Source organism: Temnothorax longispinosus, chromosome 5, assembly GCF_030848805.1.
Source record: "Temnothorax longispinosus isolate EJ_2023e chromosome 5, Tlon_JGU_v1, whole genome shotgun sequence".
Taxonomy (NCBI): Eukaryota; Metazoa; Arthropoda; class Insecta; order Hymenoptera; family Formicidae; genus Temnothorax; species Temnothorax longispinosus.
The window spans coordinates 12,464,758-12,484,986 of NC_092362.1; the positions used below are offsets into that span (position 1 = coordinate 12,464,758).

Consider the following 20,229-nt stretch of genomic DNA (forward strand, 5'->3'; position numbering starts at 1 on the left):
TTGTACAAACTTTTAATAGTAGTATTTATATATTTGATGATCATAGGAAGTGTATAGTATATAGTGTATGTACGCTTCTTATTTTTCACAAATTCATAAATCAAACAATCGAAATAATTTGCTTTTATGAATATAATTGTATTATAAATGCAAAATATACTGAAAAAATTATGCAAAAATTAGTGCACGTTTATACATGTTTTTTAAGTTTTGGGTGATAGGTGTGATAGTATTGTACAGCTTGCTGTTCTATAACATTCCGCGGTTTTCCGGTATATTTACCTTTAAGTATCTTATTAATATTTGAACACCATTGAGGAATAGAAAAATATTCTATTATTACTTGTAAAAAAATTGTAGCAAAATCCTGTTTGTGTTCTGCACATTTAAAATATGAAAAAATAATATGTTCTTCAATAATCGCACTTAACTTTTTAGATATGTTAGTACGAAAACATACAGATGACATCTTATTCTCGCATGTAGTAAAAGCAATATTTACAGCACGTTCAGTGTCTTTTAATAAGATAGTTTCTTTGCAAGAAGAACAACTTTTAAAAGGTTACATAGATAATAATTTTTTAGTAACAATTTTGTAATTATCAGTATTTGCACTTTTATTTTGTACTGATATAGACGTATTATTAATTTCGGCTAATTCTTCTACATCTAAATTTGAAGTATGTCGTATTTCAATACTATTTTCAACAAAGTGTCGCAACGAAAATAAAGCTTCTCCATTGTTATCAATTTCACAATTCCCACCTACAGTACGTTTACCCGTTAGATTGTTAATCAATAATGTTTTAAAAGAGGATTCAAAATTTGCACACGTAGGATTAACATTACGCCTATTATGACTCCTTATTAGTCCAAAAAAATTTTCTAGTGGATCTTGATTTATATATCCTGTCTTCAAACATTTTATTCCTGCTTTATTTACAAGTGCCCATATTTTTTTAAAGCCTTTCACAGTTGTTATCCAATTTTTTAAAGAAGGAGTAAAAATTGGTTTTTTTGTTGTTTTATTAACAAACCTCATGTCGTGTAAAAATTTTATGGCATTATTCCAAAAAGTATGGTGCTGGCTTTTTTTGTTACAGCAACTCGCAGGGGTGTATCTGACTGAAGTTGAAGTTTATTTACAAAGTCAAACAGCTTATTGAAAAAATCCAAAACTTTGGCTGTTACAAATCCTTCCTTTTGTGGTATTTTTAATAGTCCAATATCCGTATCGACAAAACCTTAATAAATAAAAATACTTTTCAATATTTTGTGTCTTGTTTGTGTATTTTTTTATCATACATTACTTTAAATATGTATTAAAAATAAATTACGTTTTTAATGAGAACAATAACATAAATTGAATAGGAATTTTCGAAAAGAGCACATTTCGAATTTTTTATAATATAGTTTTTTGCAAAAATGTAATTTAAATGCGTTCTCTTGTTCTGAAAACATTTTATTATTAGATTGCTTTTTTTTTAATTAGCATTTGTAAATTACCATTTTTTTTCATGAGCTGTATGAGCAGACTTTATTTTTTTTACTTCCAGTAAAATGTAAATTTTTATTAGAGATGTGTCCTTTTCAAAATTTCAATTATATCTGTAAATATTACTTTAAATATTAATTGTTATATTAAAAATTATTATAAAATTTTAAATAATTACCTTGTATTCGACAATTTATATTTGATGAATGCTGATAAAAGTCGCACTGAACACCTGCGTTGCTAGTTTTACTTTCATTTTTTTTATTTTGTTTTTTATTACATGCTCATCTGTCAATTTCCTTAACTGCCGATTTAGTGTGAGACTATGAGTGTCAATTTGATAAGCAGTTTCTATGATATCCCAAGAAGCAAGCTCCCTGGTAGTTGACGATTTTACATTTATTTCAATATTTTTTACGAGAAAATTGTTTCGTATTCCTTTTATTAAATGTGGAGGATCGTACAAAACAATTATCTTCTGATTATATACGGTAATTGTTTCATCTAAAAATAATGTTTTTATTGATATTTTTATTAATAATTTTATAAATATATGTCGTACATGATATATATTACAATATACGATGTAATAAAAGGCCGATACTGCATTGTATACAACTATCTTAGACGAGATATATCTCATTTTCTGAAGTAAATATATAGAATAGATATAAAATGCACGTATCTTATTACAATATGCCTTACTTTATACAAGTGAACCGAGTCTGGATACAGTCGAATATCTCGTAAACAATTTGGAATTTTGGAAAAAAGTTTCACAAAAGTCAGACAAAAGTTGCAAGGTTTAGAAAGACGCACTTAACAAGTCAAACAAAAGTCAAAGTCAAAGTCAGACAAAAGTTGCAAGGTTTAGAAAGACGCACTTAACGATAATATACATTTGATTTTGTCTAAAACTTTTTTTTCACAATTGCATGGTTTACGTTTACGAGATATTCGGCTGTATTCAGACTTTTAGTTCACTGTGACGTCCTGGGTGATGCAAGGTAGCTCGATCCGGCAGAACGTCTCCGTTGGTGGGTTCTTCTTCTTGCAGTTAAGGAGGTAAAACCCCAGGATAATTAGCTGTTGGTCGGCGATGTAGATTATGGCTCCTCGGATCCGTCGAAGATAGGTATTCAATAATCTTTATCTTTCTTTTGATATAAAAGAGTATGATATTTATTGTAAAACTTCTACGATACAAGTAGCTTATATGGGAGGATGGAACAAGTATAAGATATGTGACTTTTCCTGGCTCGTTCCATACTCTCCGTCGAGAGGGTGAAAGATTCCGCTTTTATATAATTTTGGAAACGGTAGTGGGAGATGACCGCACCTCGTTACAATGATTCATAGGGCGTTGTCTAGCGGATATGAGTCTACTTCTAGTGGTGTGGCTCGCTTGCCAGCAATGAGTCATAGGGTGGTGTCTTGAAATTCATTACTTTATATGGTCATGGGTTTCGCTTAGCCTCGGCATGCCTATATATGGTTCTATGCGAGGACTAGATTCACTCGAATGAGTCATACAGGTGACTCATCTGAATTCTATTTCTATTCTCTATTCTAACAGCGATTTGTAATATGAGCGATACCTTCTTTCATTATAAAATTTCAATATGACTTTTATCATAAAAGGATATAAAAAATCTTTAATATTTTAATTTTAAAGAATAAAATAAATTTTCGCCAGTAATAAAATAAAATCAGTGTTTAATGATCGGCCTGACTGGCAATATATTAAAAATTATAACGACGTTTCGACCTCTATTTTGGGTCCTTATCAAGTTTATGCTGAAAAATATAAATTGCCGGTAATACATATAAAAAAGGGGAACAATGCAAATTACGTATTCTACTTACATGGATCAATGTGCGTCAAACAATATAAAATTAATCATCGTTACGTTTTAACAAGGCGGATGGAAAACAGATATAAACTTTGTGAGGCATGACCGTCACGTATAGCGCCTGACGAACGACTGATATACATTGTGTCGTCAAGAATAATCACAAATGCGTATAGCGCCTGACGAACGACTGATATACATTGTGTCGTCAAAAATAATCACAAATACATAAAATAACATAGAGTGTAAAGTTTAAAGAGTAGCGATTATACGATCGTAAACCAACGGTAAGTTTTCTGTGTCCTTCTGCAAATTTATAGCGTCTGTATGCTTTTTGATTAATATCATTTCAGCCGTTTCACGTTTTTTGACATACTGTTCCCTGTGCAAGATCGTGGCCTCTTGCCATTTAAAATTATGGTCAAAATCGATTCTGTGCTTGCTTACAACCGATTGCTGACTGAAGTGCTTGTTAATGTCTGCACGATGCTCTTTAACGCGAGTTTCTAAGTGGCGCTTGGTTTGGCCAATGTAACAAGCATTGCAATCCGAGCAATCTAATTTGTAGACAACGCCCGTGTGTTTCATGATCTCTAATTTGTCCTTCCCTTTTTTAATTAGTGCGTCTAGTTTCTTAGGAACGGTATACAAGGTACTCAAACCGTAATTGCTGAAAATGCGTCGTAAACCCTCACTAAAAGTTTTAACATACGGGATAGGAATATAATTTTTGAGATCAGGGATATTAGCGCTATTTATACGGTTGTCAGATTCATCGTTATTTGACCGTTTATCAATTTCAGCAAGTCTTCTTCGAATATGTTTATCAACGAGAGGGGCCAGAAAGCAATTCTACGTTATGTCGATGACATTTTTATGTGTATTCCGCGATCACGACTTGACGATGTTGTCCGTACTTTCGATAATTACCATCCGCGTCTCAAATTCACGTATAAATTAGAGAGAGACAATTGTTTGAATTTCTTGGACACGTCGGTCTTCAGAAACGATAATTGTTTAGCCACCAACTGGTATCGTAAACCAACGTTTTCTGGCCGTTATATTAATTACTTCTCCAGTCATCCTTTAAAATATAAGATTAATACCATCATCAACTTGGTCGATCACGCCATACTGTTGTCGGACGTACAGTTTCATAACGATAACATCAATTTGATAAAAACTATTTTACTGAACAATTGCTTTCCGGCCCCTCTCGTTGATAAACATATTCGAAGAAGACTTGCTGAAATTGATAAACGGTCAAATAACGATGAATCTGACAACCGTATAAATAGCGCTAATATCCCTGATCTCAAAAATTATATTCCTATCCCGTATGTTAAAACTTTTAGTGAGGGTTTACGACGCATTTTCAGCAATTACGGTTTGAGTACCTTGTATACCGTTCCTAAGAAACTAGACGCACTAATTAAAAAAGGGAAGGACAAATTAGAGATCATGAAACACACGGGCGTTGTCTACAAATTAGATTGCTCGGATTGCAATGCTTGTTACATTGGCCAAACCAAGCGCCACTTAGAAACTCGCGTTAAAGAGCATCGTGCAGACATTAACAAGCACTTCAGTCAGCAATCGGTTGTAAGCAAGCACAGAATCGATTTTGACCATAATTTTAAATGGCAAGAGGCCACGATCTTGCACAGGGAACAGTATGTCAAAAAACGTGAAACGGCTGAAATGATATTAATCAAAAAGCATACAGACGCTATAAATTTGCAGAAGGACACAGAAAACTTACCGTTGGTTTACGATCGTATAATCGCTACTCTTTAAACTTTACACTCTATGTTATTTTATGTATTTGTGATTATTCTTGACGACACAATGTATATCAGTCGTTCGTCAGGCGCTATACGCATTTGTGATTATTCTTGACGACACAATGTATATCAGTCGTTCGTCAGGCGCTATACGTGACGGTCATGCCTCACAAAGTTTATATCTGTTTTCCATCCGCCTTGTTAAAACGTAACGATGATTAATTTTATATTGTTTGACGCACATTGATCCATGTAAGTAGAATACGTAATTTGCATTGTTCCCCTTTTTTATATGTATTACCGGCAATTTATATTTTTCAGCATAAACTTGATAAGGACCCAAAATAGAGGTCGAAACGTCGTTATAATTTTTAATATATTGCCAGTCAGGCCGATCATTAAACACTAATTTTAATTTTAAAATGTGCAAATATATGTTGAATATTATTTAAGTTCCTTCAGAGATACTTTACATATGGTAAAATAATTCAATAATACAATTAAAGTCGTTATTAGCATGTCTGAAGAATGAAAGATATTGCTCTCTTTGTCTAACAGTTACTATGGTATATCAGACTCTCTCTTTCTCTTCTTTAGATTGTACAATACTCGCATCTCGCTCGGATTCGCGTTCCTTATGCTACGCATATACAATTCTATATTTTCAGGTTCGTGAGTGACGTTTCGGCGCTTGACGCTCGATATTTATATTAATTTTAGTAAGTATATATATATTTTGTTAATAATAATATTGATAAAAGTGATGTTAGCAGTGGTAATGATGATTCTAATATTATGTTAATAATGTATCGTGCAGGTAGGAGTGGTTAGCATTCTTATTAGTACAATGGAATTAAATTGTTTATATAATAAAATTTTTATTATTTTTATATCTCGCGAATGATTGGAAATTCGATAGGAGTGTATAGGAAATATATTGTAGGACTTTCACTAAAGTATAATATAAAATTAGAAAATTTCATTATTAATATCATTAATTTCATCATTAATATATGTGTTTATTAATAACAAATTATTAATTAAATAAATTGGTATTCTTTAATTCGCATATTGATATTGTCATGTTCTCTTTATTCAAGCGGCTTTGATTTTATATAAAATCATTTTGTTTTAAAGACACTTTACTTTATTGTTATAAATATTTCGTAAATAAACAATTGCAGAAATAAAAGTTATTATTATTTTTGTAGGTGTGGTGATGTAGAATTGATGTATGCGGTCAAAATTTGTATTTACCAGAACGAAATTTTATATAAAAGAATTGGACAAAATTTTCCCCGTTTTTCCTGCACTAGCACACAAAAAAAGAAGTGTCATGGCCGAAGACTGCCACATAGTTAGGTTTTATTCCTTGCGATGTATCTAAAGACCTGAAAGCAGTGCCAGCTAGAGATTGGCTCTTGTTTTCATTTTACGGCCCCTCAAAATATTTATGATTTGCCATCTGGCCTTATATCATTCTTTAAAATTTTATATGACCTTTATTAATGCGGATTAATTAATGCAAATTAAAAGGAGCGTAAGCGCAATAACCTAACTATTAATTGATAGTCTTTGATCCGTAACGATGTCCTAGCGACTATCCTTCATAACCACTTAGGAGTGACATATACTGAAGCCTGTGAAAACGAGATAGCTGAAAGAACGATGAATGAAAACTTGGCCGTAAATTCTGGAACGATGAATCCGTTTTCACCCGCAGCACATATAAAGCATCAATCATCTCGGTTTACGACGATCCCTGAGTAGCGTCAGACTATCTCTAATGGAATAACGAGATTCTATTTTATATAAAAGTTGTTGTGTATGATTAGGAGTATGAATTAAAAATATTTGTTGATGTGGTTAATAATTTATTTGTAATTGTTTATAACAATTATTCTTGAAATGTGGTATTAGGTAATTGTTATTTTAGCGCGATAATGTTCTTCGGGCGCAAGAGGTTATATTCTTGTAAATGGTTTGCTTTTAATTAATTTATTTATATTTTATTTTAATTTTCTTAGTTTATTCTTATGGAACATACATTTATTTTCGTTAGATCCGCGTGTCAAACTGAATTTATATTACATAAAGGATCTCATAAGGCCTATAATATTTATTTACAATCAATTTTGGTGATTCTAGGAAACTTTAGCGAGCGATTGTCCAAAAGTTTATAGTATGATTCATGAAAATGGGCTTTAAACTTGAAAGGATGCCTTTAACAGCCATGTTCTCTAGGCTCGTGTCAGCTACTTTAAGAACACGTGCTCGGTGCTCGTATCAGCTGAGTGATTGTTGTGACAGTTACTTTAAAAAGTGATTGTTATATTATAATATTGTTTTCAGATGCTGGGCAATGAGGATAGAAATCGAAAAAATTTATGCGGCTGGAATATAGCGGTGATTATACCGTCAGACGTGACATCTCCCTCCTTAGGGAAGTTCGGTCCCCGAACTTTTTAGTAAGTATCAATTCGCGGTTATCTATATATATAAAATAGAATGTCTGTATGTATGTTCTTTATACACTCTTAAACTATTCGACTGAATTTTTACCAAAAGTATATGAGATAGGGGTAGAATTTTCCGGGGAGTGTTATAGAGTGTATAGTTTTTCGTTACCGATCTTTTTGGGAAACGGTATCCGAAATTTTTCCAATTTTTTGGAAAATAATTGACCGAATTTTAAAGAATTATATATATAAAACAGGGGTAAAATTTTCCGGGGAGTGCCATAAAGTGTATAATTTTTTGTTACCGATCTTTTGGGAAACCTGTATCAGAAATTTTTCCAATTTTTCTGGAAATAATTGACCGAGTAGAAAAAGATTGGTTACGACGTGTTTGATCCATGAACACTCCTTATGTTTGTCCACAATAAGGATATTGAAACATAAATGAAGTCGTTCTAAGAAAAACGACTCCCGGGCGAAGCCCGGGTAACCAGCTAGTGGTATATAAAGTATAGTTGTTATGTATGGTTTATTATTATTTTTCGTTAATATTTAGGATGTATGGTGGTATGAAAGCTATGCTATTACGGTTGGATTCATACGGACTGGACTGTCTACTTTTTAGGTATTATTATTAATGATTATTGCCTACTATTATTCATTATATTTATATTTATTATTATTCCTCTTATTTCCCTTTTTTTTTTATTTTTTATTGTGTTTTGTTTTAAGTATTATGCAGTTTATTTATCATTATTGGTTAAGTGTATATTCGTGTTATAGCGTTCGATTTACTAATATAAGTATTTAACCTACGTATATATATATATATATATATATATATATATATATATATATATATATATCATCTTTGTTGTATTACAAGTTTCGTTGCATCGTTGTCACTGTGACTTCGTTGGACGGATATGATAAGGATAGATTGAAAATAAGTTAATGCTCTATTTCTATCATTACTACATTTTATCATATAATTTAGTCTCTCTTTTTTTTCTTTCTTTTTATTATTTTTGTTTAAATATGTTCAAGTATTTGCCGCGTATTCTTTCCTTAGCTTCATCTAAATCCAGGCGATAAGCAAAATTACGTAGTCTTTTCACTTCTAGCATAAGGCTTGTCGTTGACATTTCGCTTAGCTCTGTAAGGATAATTATTTATCGGTTATATAACGTTTCATTTTATAAGAGTGCATAAATTAATATATTTCGTTATTGTTATAGGTGATAGGAGGTAGCAGTGAGCTGAGATTGAATTAATAAAGTTAAGTATTTTAATCTTATTTTATATTCTTATTAATATATATATATATATATATATATATATATATATATATGTACATACGCGTAGCAAAACGGAAAAAAAACACCGTTGTCCGTACGACAGCTACGGACGTCGCAGACACCAGTACGCTCTTACCTGCATTAATGTTTGTGTTGTTTTTGAGGCGCTTCCGTGGAACCGCGACTCGCGTCTCCAACACTCTGGCTGGTGGTGGCTGCGTGTCTCTTGCCGTCAAAGAGTGGTTCGTTGATCTCTCAAACTATGATCCGCTCCTCGATTGCTCTTTTCTTACCGTACAAGATATCTGACGGCCAAAATTCCTCCATCGAATTTAAACATACGATTTTCGGCAGCCAGGCGGGTATCCTCACGCTAGTAAATTTCACGTTTTGTGTATAGGCTGTTTCCCGATCCACCGTATGTAAAATTCGTTCAGGTTGCCAGGTTCGAAAGGCAATATCGTCAAAAACGATACCGTCCGTCGTGCCTTCTTGGAAACGCTTGAAATCTTCGGTATCCTTCACGAGGAGCGGATGTTTAAAATGGGCCAGAGCATACTGGGTTTTCCCACATCGAGTCTATAACGAACAACGTACCGTATACATGAACGAGCGGTAGACGTTCCCGGGAAGTGCCATAAAGTGTATAGTTTCGTGCTACCACGTTTCTAGAGAAACCGATTTTTTTAATTTTTTTAATTTTTTAGAAACGACGCGACCGAATCTCAAAGACGTATATATGTGAACGTTTCCGGGAAGTTCTATAAAGTGTATGACGTTTCTGGGGAGTTCTGTAAAGTGTATACGTTTTCGCTACCGATTTTTTGGAAACCGATTTTTTTAATTTTTTTAATTTTTCGGGAATGAACCGACGTCGAGAACGACGTGACCAACGTTCAAAGAAAATAAAGTAGGGGTACGACGTTTCTGGGGAGTGCTCGAAAGTGTACTATTTTTTGTTACCGATCTTTCGGAGGAAGGGGTGCCATGATGTGTCGAGCTTTTCGTTACCGATCATAGAGATCGAAGACGAGAGTGCACGAGTCATATGTTAGCACGTAAGAGGCTGCGATATAGGACGAGAAAAAGAACGCTGCATATAGGCCCTTTCTGTTTTTGTCTGCGCGCGCTAGCGATCTCTATGTTACCGATTTTTTAGACGAACGTAAAAAAATTAACAAATGAGATCGTTCCGAAGTCGAATACGTTTAAATGACGTATATGATAAGTTGCTACTTTCATATCGTATCTGTCAAAACTACGAACACAGGCAGTTCACGTCGTGACTGTCGCGAGCACGTAAAAAAATATTCGCACATTATAAGAAAGAGAAAAAACGCGTAAGAGGATCGTCGCACGTTATAAGAAAAAAAGAGAGAAAGAAAGAGAGAGAGAGAGAGAGAGAGAGAGAGAGAAGACAGATACAAAGAAAAAAGGTATGTATCTTAAATATAAACGTTATATTTTAAAAAACGTACGTCTTTCACGCTTTCCATCTCTTTGTTTTATTTCTTTTTTATTTTATGACAATGATCGTTTCGTAACTTTCTGTCTTTCCGTTTTTTAAGAAAAAAGGATCGTCGCACATTATAAGAGAGAAAGCGAGAGAAAAGGGAAGAGAGAAGGAAAGAGAGAAAAGGGAAAAAAGAGAACGAGAAAGAGAGAGAGAGAGAGAGTTCTTTTTTATCTTCGTGACTTTCTGTCTTTCCGTTTTTTAAGAAAAAGAAGGATCGGCGCACATTATAAGAGAAAAAGAGAGAAAAAAAGGAAGAGAGAGAGAAAGAGAGAAAGAGATAGAAAGAGACAAAGAAAAAAAGTCGGTATCTTAAATATTTTTTTTTTCGTTCCGTACATCATATCGTACTATAATATAAAACCCGACTATTTGTCTGTCCGTCCGTCTGTCCGTATATGATATCTTCGTGACTTCCGTTTCTCATTAAAAAGAAGGATCCGTGCACATTATAAGATATCATGAACGAAAAAAGAACTCTCTTTCTCTTTCTCTCTCTCTCTCTCTCTTTCTTTCTTATAAGAATGATGATCGTTTCGTGACTTTCTGTTTTTCTGTTTTTTAAGAAAAAAGGATCGTCGCACATTATAAGAGAGAAAGAGAGAAAAAAAGGGAAGAGAGAGAAAGAAAGAAAGAGAAAAAGAGAGACAAAGAAAAAAGGTCGGTATCTTAAATATTTTCTTTTTCGTTCCGTACATCATATCGTACTATAATATAAAACCCGACTATTTGTCTGTCCGTCCGTCTGTCCGTATATGATATCTTCGTGACTTCCGTTTCTCATTAAAAAGAAGGATCCGTGCACATTATAAGATATCATGAACGAAAAAAGAACTCTCTTTCTCTTTCTCTCTCTCTCTCTTTCTTTCTTATAAGAATGATGATCGTTTCGTGACTTTCTGTTTTTCTGTTTTTTAAGAAAAAAGGATCGTCGCACATTATAAGAGAGAAAGAGAGAAAAAAAGGGAAGAGAGAGAAAGAGAGAAAGAGAAAAAGAGAGACAAAGAAAAAAGGTCGGTATCTTAAATATTTTCTTTTTCGTTCCGTACATCATATCATACTATAATATAAAACCCGACTGTTTGTCTGTCCGTCCGTCTGTCCGTATATGATATCTTCGTGACTTCCGTTTCTCATTAAAAAGAAGGCGCGTTGCACATTATAAGATATCATGAACGAAAAAAGAACTCTCTTTCTCTTTTTCTCTCTCTCTCTTTCTTTCTTATAAGAATGATGATCGTTTCGTGATTTTCTGTTTTTTTGTTTTTTAAGAAAAAAAGATCGTCGCACATTATAAGAGAGAGAGCGAGAGAGAAGGGAAGAGAGAAAAAGAGAGAAAAAAGGGGAGAGAAAAGAGAGAGAAAGACAGACAAAGAAAAAAGGTCGGTATCTTAAATATTTTCTTTTTCGTTCCGTACATCATATCATACTATAATATAAAACCCGCGTGTTTGTCTGTCCGTTCGTTTGTCTGTATATGATATCTTTGTGACTTCCGTTTTTTATTAAAAAGAAGGCGCGTTGTACATTATAAGATATCATGAACGAAAAAAAAACTCTCTCTCTTTCTCTTTCTCTTTCTTTCTTCGAAGACGGAACAAAATATAAAAACATACCGTTAAAAAAAATTTGAAACTTCTGAAGAAAAAAGGTATGTATATTAAATATTTTTTTTTACGTTCCGTACATCATACTAAATATAAAACCCGACTGTTTGTCTATCCGTCCGTATATGATATTTTCGTAACTTCCGTTTCTCATTAAAAAGAAGGATCGTTGCATACTATAAGAAAGAACGAAAGAGACGAGACGTAGAAACCATGTTAATAAAAAAGAGGTTACAGATTTTTTTTAACAGTATATTTTTAGATTTATTTTATTCTTATAAAAAAGAGAGAGAGAGAGAGAGAGAGAGAGAGAGAGAGAGAAAGAGTTTCGTTAGATAACTTATTTATAACGTTTCAATATGTAACGTTTATAACGTTTATCATGCACGCGAGATTTGTTCCTGTTTTCTTGATTTGAGATGGTACGTTACGGACGACGGGTATAACTAAGGCAAGTGAGGTAAGGACTTGAGATGGTACGTTACGAACGACGGGTATAACTAAGGCAAGTGAGGTAAGTGAGTTTCTAACATAGGGTGAGTTTCGTCACGAAAGAAGACACGTTCATTTTTTCGTACGTATACTATAATATAGAACGTAAGTTCATACCAAGTACCGTGCTTTCATTTTTGGACGTTCTTAAACGTTGGGAATCTTTTTGAAAAACTACGTTACAAACGAAAAACGTAGGATTTTAACGTAAGTGATAAACGAAATATATTTGAAATATTATTTTAAAAAAAGATATATGTTGGGAAGTGATGAAAATATATCGAGTGTTTCATTTACCGAGTTGTCGGAACGCACGAACGTGATCCGGATAGATGTACAAACATCCGGCGATGTACCGTTAAAAAAAACATATGTAAAAAGGACGCGTAAACGTATTATAAGACCAAAATATACGTACGTAAGACGGAGAAACTTACCTCGTAAAATATACCGTGCGTACGTTGGTGGATTTGAAAAAAGTGTCAAGAAAGAGAAGAAAAAGAACATTGTCTAGAGTGAGTTCGGAGGGCCGGTGTAAACGACAACAGCGAGAAAGTGAGAGTACGGAAGAAAGAAGGGAGAGCGTAGAAACGGACGTAGAGAGACCGGCACAGCAAAGGGTGTTAGAAACTGATGAGGCAAAGACACAACGTTTAGAAAGAGATGCCCAAAGACATACTTAAAGGAGAGCCGACGAAAATGAGGAAGCAAGAAGAAAACGAGTGGAACGTGTTTCACAAAGACGTGTCGACAGGCATACTGAGAGACGACGCCAAGAAAGAGACTTGACGTCGCATGTTGCGCTTCGTGCAAAAAAGAAGGAACGTAAAGTAAAAGTTCACAACGTAGATCCACGGACAGTGATCGGCACGTTTTGCAACGCCGTAAACTTTGACGGTGAAAAAGAAAATAAAAGACACGTTACATCGTGTTGTCAAAAAGGAAAGATAACGTTGAAACCACGAAAATGTCCGGACGTTTTACGCAACGTATACATGGGAAAAGATGCTCACGCTAGAACGTTCTTAAAGACGCGTCGTACATCGACGAGTACCGTAGCACGGGCTTTGCGGGGTGCTCCAGGAACGAGGAATCCTTTAGAAGTAGTGACGCGTGCGCCTTCGTGTTTGAAACGTCCGGGGCACGCACCGCCGTTGATCTCGACGTCACGGCGTCCAGGAGAAGGGAAAGCTCCACGTTTTGCACAGTTTTCGTTTATAGATACTGAAGAAGCTGTAAGTCAAAGATTAAAAAAGGAAGCAACGAAAGGCTGTGCGGCAAGTTTTCAGAGAGAGTTGACACGTCTCCAAGAGCCGGACACGTCCGTAGCTACAACATTTAAGATGATGCGTCAGCGAGAAATAGATTTAAATCCTCAGGGTACTCAAGCACCAACGTTGATGTTGTCGTTCAAAAAAGATCCGAAACAGGATAAAAGAAGGTCGACGGCCCCATGTGCAAGTAAACGAATCGTGGTCTTTACGACGGTTGATGGTGAGCCTTGTCACGTCTGACGGTATAATCACCGCTGTATTCCAGCCGCATAAATTTTTCGATTTCCATCCCTATTGCACAGCACCTGAAAACAATATAAGAATAAACAATCACACCTTAACTTAACTGTCATAACAATCACTCAGCTGATGCAAGCACGCGTTCTTAAAGTAGTAGACACAAGCCTAGAGAACATGGCTGCCTTAAGGTAGCCCTTTCAAGCTTAAGCCCCACTTTCATGAATCATACTATAAACTTTTGGACAATCGCTTGTTAAAATTCCCCAGAATCACTAAAATTGATCGTAAATGAATATTACAAGCTTTATGAAATCTTTTATGCAATATAAATTCAATGCAACACACGAATAAATACATGTTCCATAAGAATAAACTCAGAAAATTAAAATAAAATATAAATAAATAAATTAAAAGCAGATTATTCATAAGAACATAACCTTTTGTGCATAAAGAATATTATCACGTTAAAATAATAATTATCTTACTAGCATTTTTTCAAACATGATTGTTATAAACAATTAAATTATATTATTAACAGACCTAGTTAGTGTGATTACTGAAACTATCACAAAAAGTCAAACAACTTTTGGTTATAAATCATTGTTGGATCTCTCAAAATAAACTAATTAACAATAAAATTTATCATAAAATTATTATTAAAGATGATGAATAAAATCACTGCAGACACTCAGCAGAGCATGTCAAGTAACCTCACAAAAACCCCCACATCATATCTCTTCTTAATTCCGAGATATAATTAAAAATTATGGAAATCCATAAAACACAAAATTTTAAACAACCTAAAATAATGCCCTTAATTATCTGAACACAACAAAAGAAACCCCATCTTTTTATCTCTTACCGTTTTCGAGTTATAAATTATTAAAGTTTCACGTCCGCCATTTTGAATTTTCTACCCTTTAGACTTACAAAGATCAAATCACTTTTACATTAATATTTTAGTTTTTTATACATTTTAAGACCGAAAAATTTCATTTCTGAACGAAAATTTTGACATTTAATTATTATGATAAAAATGGAATCTCTCATACTCCTAAACACCAGTAACGTTAACGCCGATTTTCTATTTAAATTAATTAAATTAATAAACGAGATTGAAAATTGAACATTCACTCCATGAAAGACGAGGATAGTTTAATAGCAGTTCACAGAGAGAAAGACAAGGATAGCCCTATAGACTCTTAATAAATTAAAATAAAAATGAAAACAAATAGACGAAGATAAAACAATTATAGAAATACATGTTCTTATATTTATGGAAAAACACCACATTGAAATAACTATTACCTTATTAATATTTTTCAAAACAATTGTTATAAACAATTAAAATTATATCAATATTATTTTACTAACTACGTCATTAAAATCATCTCAAAAAACCGATCGACTTAATGAAAAAATACTTACTACAAGATTGTTCAATTTTGCAACTTATTTTTATAAACAATTATAAATAAATAATTAACCACACTAATAATAGCCGTTAACATGTGCCTCAGGTTATGCACAACAACTTTTGTATAAGTCAAAACCTCGTCACTCCTCTGGTTGAAGCAACAACAAATTTCAAAGGGAAAGACACCCGGTATAACGGTTTAGCATGGGAGTTGTGCCATATAATTGATATTATACGCCCTAAATATCGAAAATTCGACTGGATCGAACTCCGATCCTTAATATCTCTTAAACTATGCCTGCTAAAAATACCCCGTTTGCATGTAAATTAAGTTTGAACCTTCCTCTTCAAGCCCGTATAAAAAACATGATTTTTAACAACTCGCTACACCTAATTAATTAACAAAATACTTACCTCCGTCTGCATTCGTCCATATAATTGGCAATTATGTGGATGAAACAATTATGTGGATGAAAACTCGTTCGGGTAAACATGAATTCTGACCGCGCACGTAAACTCTGCATCAGTACACCTACGAAAAATGATAATAACTTTTATTTCTGCAATTGTTTATTTACGAAATATTTATAACAATAAAATAAAGTGCCTCATAAAAAATTATTTCATTGTAGAATTAAAACCGTGTGACTAAGGAGAGCTTAACAATATCAATATGTAAATTAAAAAGTACCAATTTATTTAATTAATAATTTGTTATTAACAAACACATATATTAATAATGAAAATTTCCAATCCTATATTATACTATGGTGAAAGTCCTACAATATGTTTCCTATACACTCCTATCAAATTCCCAACCGTTCGTGAGATACAAAGATAATAAAAATCTTATTATACATAAACAATTTAATTTCATTGATTTGTTGTACTAATGAGAATACTAACCATTTCTATTTGCACGATACATTATTAACATAATATTAGAATCATCATTACCACTGTTAACATCACTTTTATCAATATTATCATTAACAAAATATATATATTTACTAAAATTAAAATAAAATATCAAACGTCAAACGCCGAAGCGTTACTCACGAACCTGAAAAAAGATAAAATTGTATTATGCGTAACATAAGGAACGTGAATCCGAGCGAGATGCGAGTATTGTACGATCTGAAAGAGAGAAAGAGAGAGTCAGATATACCATATTAACTATTAGACGAAAAGAGCAATATCTTTTATACTTTAGACATGCTAATAATGACTTTAATTGTACTATTAAATTATCCTACTGTATGCAAAGTATGTCTGAAGAAATTTTATTCAACATATATTTGCACATTTTAAAAATTCAAGTATTAAAGATTTCTTATTTTTCTTTATGATAAAAATCATATTAAAATTTGACAATGAAAGTAGGTATCGCTCTCAACATAAATCGCTGTTAGACTAGAGAGTAAAAATAGAATTCAGACGAGTCACCTGTATGACTCATTCGAGTGAATCTAGTCCTCGCATAGACCATATATGGACATGTCGAAGCAGAGCGCAACGCATGACCATATAAGGTAATGAATTTCAAGATACCACCCTATGACTCATTGCTGGCAAGCGAGCCACACCACTAAAAGTAAACTCACATCCGCTAGACAACGCCTTATGACTCATTGTAACGAAGTGCGGTCACCTCCCACTACCGTTTCTAAAATTGTATAAAAGCAGAATCTTTCACCCTCTCGATGGAGAGTCTCTCGACGGAGAGTGTGGAACGAGCCAGGAAAGGTCACATATCTTATACTTGTTCCATCCTCCCACATAAGCCACTTGTATTGTAAAAGTTCTACAATAAATATCATACTCTTTTATATCAAAAGAAAGATAAAGATTATTGAATTAACTACCTTCGACGGATCCAAGGAGCCATAATCCACATCGCCAATCAACAGTTAATTATCCTGGGGTTTTACCTCCTTAACTGCAAGAAAAAGAACCCATCAACGGAGACGTTCTGCCGGATCGAGCCACCTCGCATCACCCAGGACGTCACAGCCTCCCGTTGGGAGAGACCGTAGGTTATATAACAAAACGTCGACGGATGTTCATATCACGTCTGACGAAAAGGTGTGATCCACGGTGTTATCCTTTCGTATATCTATATGGTAACGCGGACGGGCCGTCTGAAATGAACGCAACGACGCCTCTATATCAAGGATATAAACGTTCTCAGATGACGTCGTCGGCTTACTTGTTGGCACCTAGAAAAGACGTTAGTCACGTTAAAATGGCAGCAACGTGAGGTGTCACGTCCGCGTAGCGGCCTATATGAAAACTGAGGTTAACAGACTTACGTATCGTAACGTAACGCAACTGAAGATAAGAGCAGAATTATATTTAGGCGTACGGGATCACTTAGATACGCAAGAACAAACGGAAGGACGTAAAGCTGGTATACCAGTACGCGTATCATCATCCGTTCGGGGAAGTCCAAGAAATATGCAAGAAAGATATCAAGCGGCACGGTCTATGGTAAGAAAGTTTGAGAAACCAGACCGCTTTTTAACAGTGACCGGCACGCCACAGTCTCCGTCACGTAAGGAAAATTTTGCGGGCGGTCAAGTAGACGATCGTCCAGATTTAGTAGCAAAAATCTTTAACTTGGATGTAAAAGAACTGCGGAGAGATCTACGGCAAAAGGAACGTTTCGAAAAACACCGAGCTTATGTAGGTGTACGTGAGTTCCAAAAAAGAGGCGTACCACCGTTGCCGTTACTTGCACGGTTAGGTGCGGAAAAAAAGCCAAAGCCGGAAAAACGTCGAGATAAGATGGTATAAACTGAATTCCCTGATGAAGAAAAATCGCCAGAGCTTACGGCACGGGTTTTAAGGCATATGCGTCACGGATCATGTAGCGACAGATCGAGAAGATATCTTTGCATAAGGAAAGATGGAAAGTGTACAAAAGGTTATCCAAAAAACGTTAGAGAGGAAACAGAAGCAACGGAGACGGGCGATCTTATGTATCAAAGAAGGACGATAGGGAAAAAATACAGAGTAAGAGGAAAAGAACGTACGACGCGCGGGGTAGTGCCCTCGTCGCCATATTTGTTACGGAACGATGATCGGCACCGGACGTTGGAAATATGTTCATCAGTAAAGAGTGTTGACGACTTCGACAAGTACATTCACAAAGGATTTGCGTGTGCTGCACGTAAGGTGCAAACAAGAGACGGAACGAGACTACGTAAAATAGATAAGGTAAACGCCGTCATGGATGCAAGCGATGTTGGTACACCAGAAGCACGGTGGAGACTGAACGGACATGAACGGTTTATGAAATCTCCGGCAGTACGAAGACTGGCAGTTCCGTTGCCTACGCGTCAACGGATATATTTCAAAGAGGGAACGGAAGAGCAAGCAGCACAAAGTGCGCAGAAAAGGGACACTACACTTACTGCATGGTTTAACGTGACGCAAGATGATGAAAGAACGAGACCGTTCGTCGACGCAGAGCGTGCGTCACACATGGTGTATGAAAAGAAAGAAGCAAACGGGAAACTACGTCAAAAAGGAACAGAAAAGATCCGTTCCAGATTCGATACAGTAAGCATAAAAGATACGGAAAGATATTATCTACGCGTGCTTCTTCTACATATTAAGGGAACTAAATGTTACGAGACGTTGAAAACTGTCAACGGAGTTCTTTCGGAGACGTTCAAGGCGGCGACAAAAACAAGGACGTTGCGAGACGCAGATGATCACGGGGGCAAAACGCTAGAAGAAGTGAAAGAGAGTCAACGGCCTGCACAACGTAGAGAGCTCGTTGCTTATATTTGCATATATGGAACACCTACAGATGTACCAACACTTTGGACGAAATATAAAGACGCCCGGCGTGAAGATTATGTACACAGAACGCGGGATACGTCAGAAAATATAGCTTAGACGTGTATCGCGGAACGACGGGAACTAGCTGTGTAAACTTCAACGTGCCAAAACCAAAGCCAGCCGTACGTTAGATGAGGAAAGAAGTAGAGGAGAAGATTTTGTGTTGACCGTAACGGCAGAGCAAAAGCACGTGTACGCGTTAGTACGGCAAGTACGTGAAAATGAAACGGAAGTCAAAAAATTATTTTTTATAGACGGCGTTGCAGGAAGTGAAAAAACAGGCCAAACAGCAACACTTTTAAAGGGAGGAAGAACATATCATAATCTGTTGAAACTAACACGACCACGAGATGAAACAACGAACGCAAATATCAGAGGAAACACGCAGAAAGCAAGAGACGTACGCTTTGCGAACGTACGACGATAGGATGAAGTAAGCCGGACTGTAGAACAAGCTCTAACAGCAGTCGATAACGTCGTAAGAGATTTGATAAGGACGACAAAACCATTTGGAGCAAAAGTACGTCTTTTTGCAGGAGACTTGAAACAAACGTTACCTGTAGTGGCTCATGCAAAACAGAACAGCTCGACGTGAGTCAACTGTAAAACACACGCTACGATGGAAGAAAATACGTCAACGTAAACTTAAGGAAAATATGAGAACAAGGGAGGAAAGAGGCGTTGCTCTGACACGCTTGGCTCTAGAACACCGTGACCGCCGGGCACGAAGCCCTCGGGACACGCGCTCCGCCTAACCGAGTAAGTAAGGAAACGATGAAAGTAGTGGTATTTCACCGGCGATGTTGCCATCTCCCACTTATGCTACACCTCTCATGTCTCCTTACAGTGCCAGACTAGAGTCAAGCTCAACAGGGTCTTCTTTCCCCGCTAATTTTTCCAAGCCCGTTCCCTTGGCAGTGGTTTCGCTAGATAGTAGATAGGAGACGT

At 35.2% G+C, this 20,229-nt stretch overlaps 1 protein-coding gene, 1 long non-coding RNA gene and 1 pseudogene across 2 annotated transcripts in view; 1 reads left to right on the forward strand and 2 right to left on the reverse strand.

The window, feature by feature from the left end:
* LOC139813476 (uncharacterized) overlaps window positions 1-20,229 on the forward strand; it is a 396,598-nt gene that overhangs the window by 185,621 nt on the left and 190,748 nt on the right. The gene's annotated exons all lie outside the window — the stretch shown is intronic.
* Window positions 340-1,519, reverse strand: LOC139812790 (uncharacterized; annotated as a pseudogene).
* Window positions 8,530-14,143, reverse strand: LOC139813585 (uncharacterized). Its single transcript, XR_011732190.1, has 3 exons — window positions 13,515-14,143; window positions 9,026-9,468; window positions 8,530-8,747 (listed from the first exon to the last, which is right to left on the reverse strand). It is a non-coding gene; the product is annotated as an uncharacterized lncRNA (long non-coding RNA).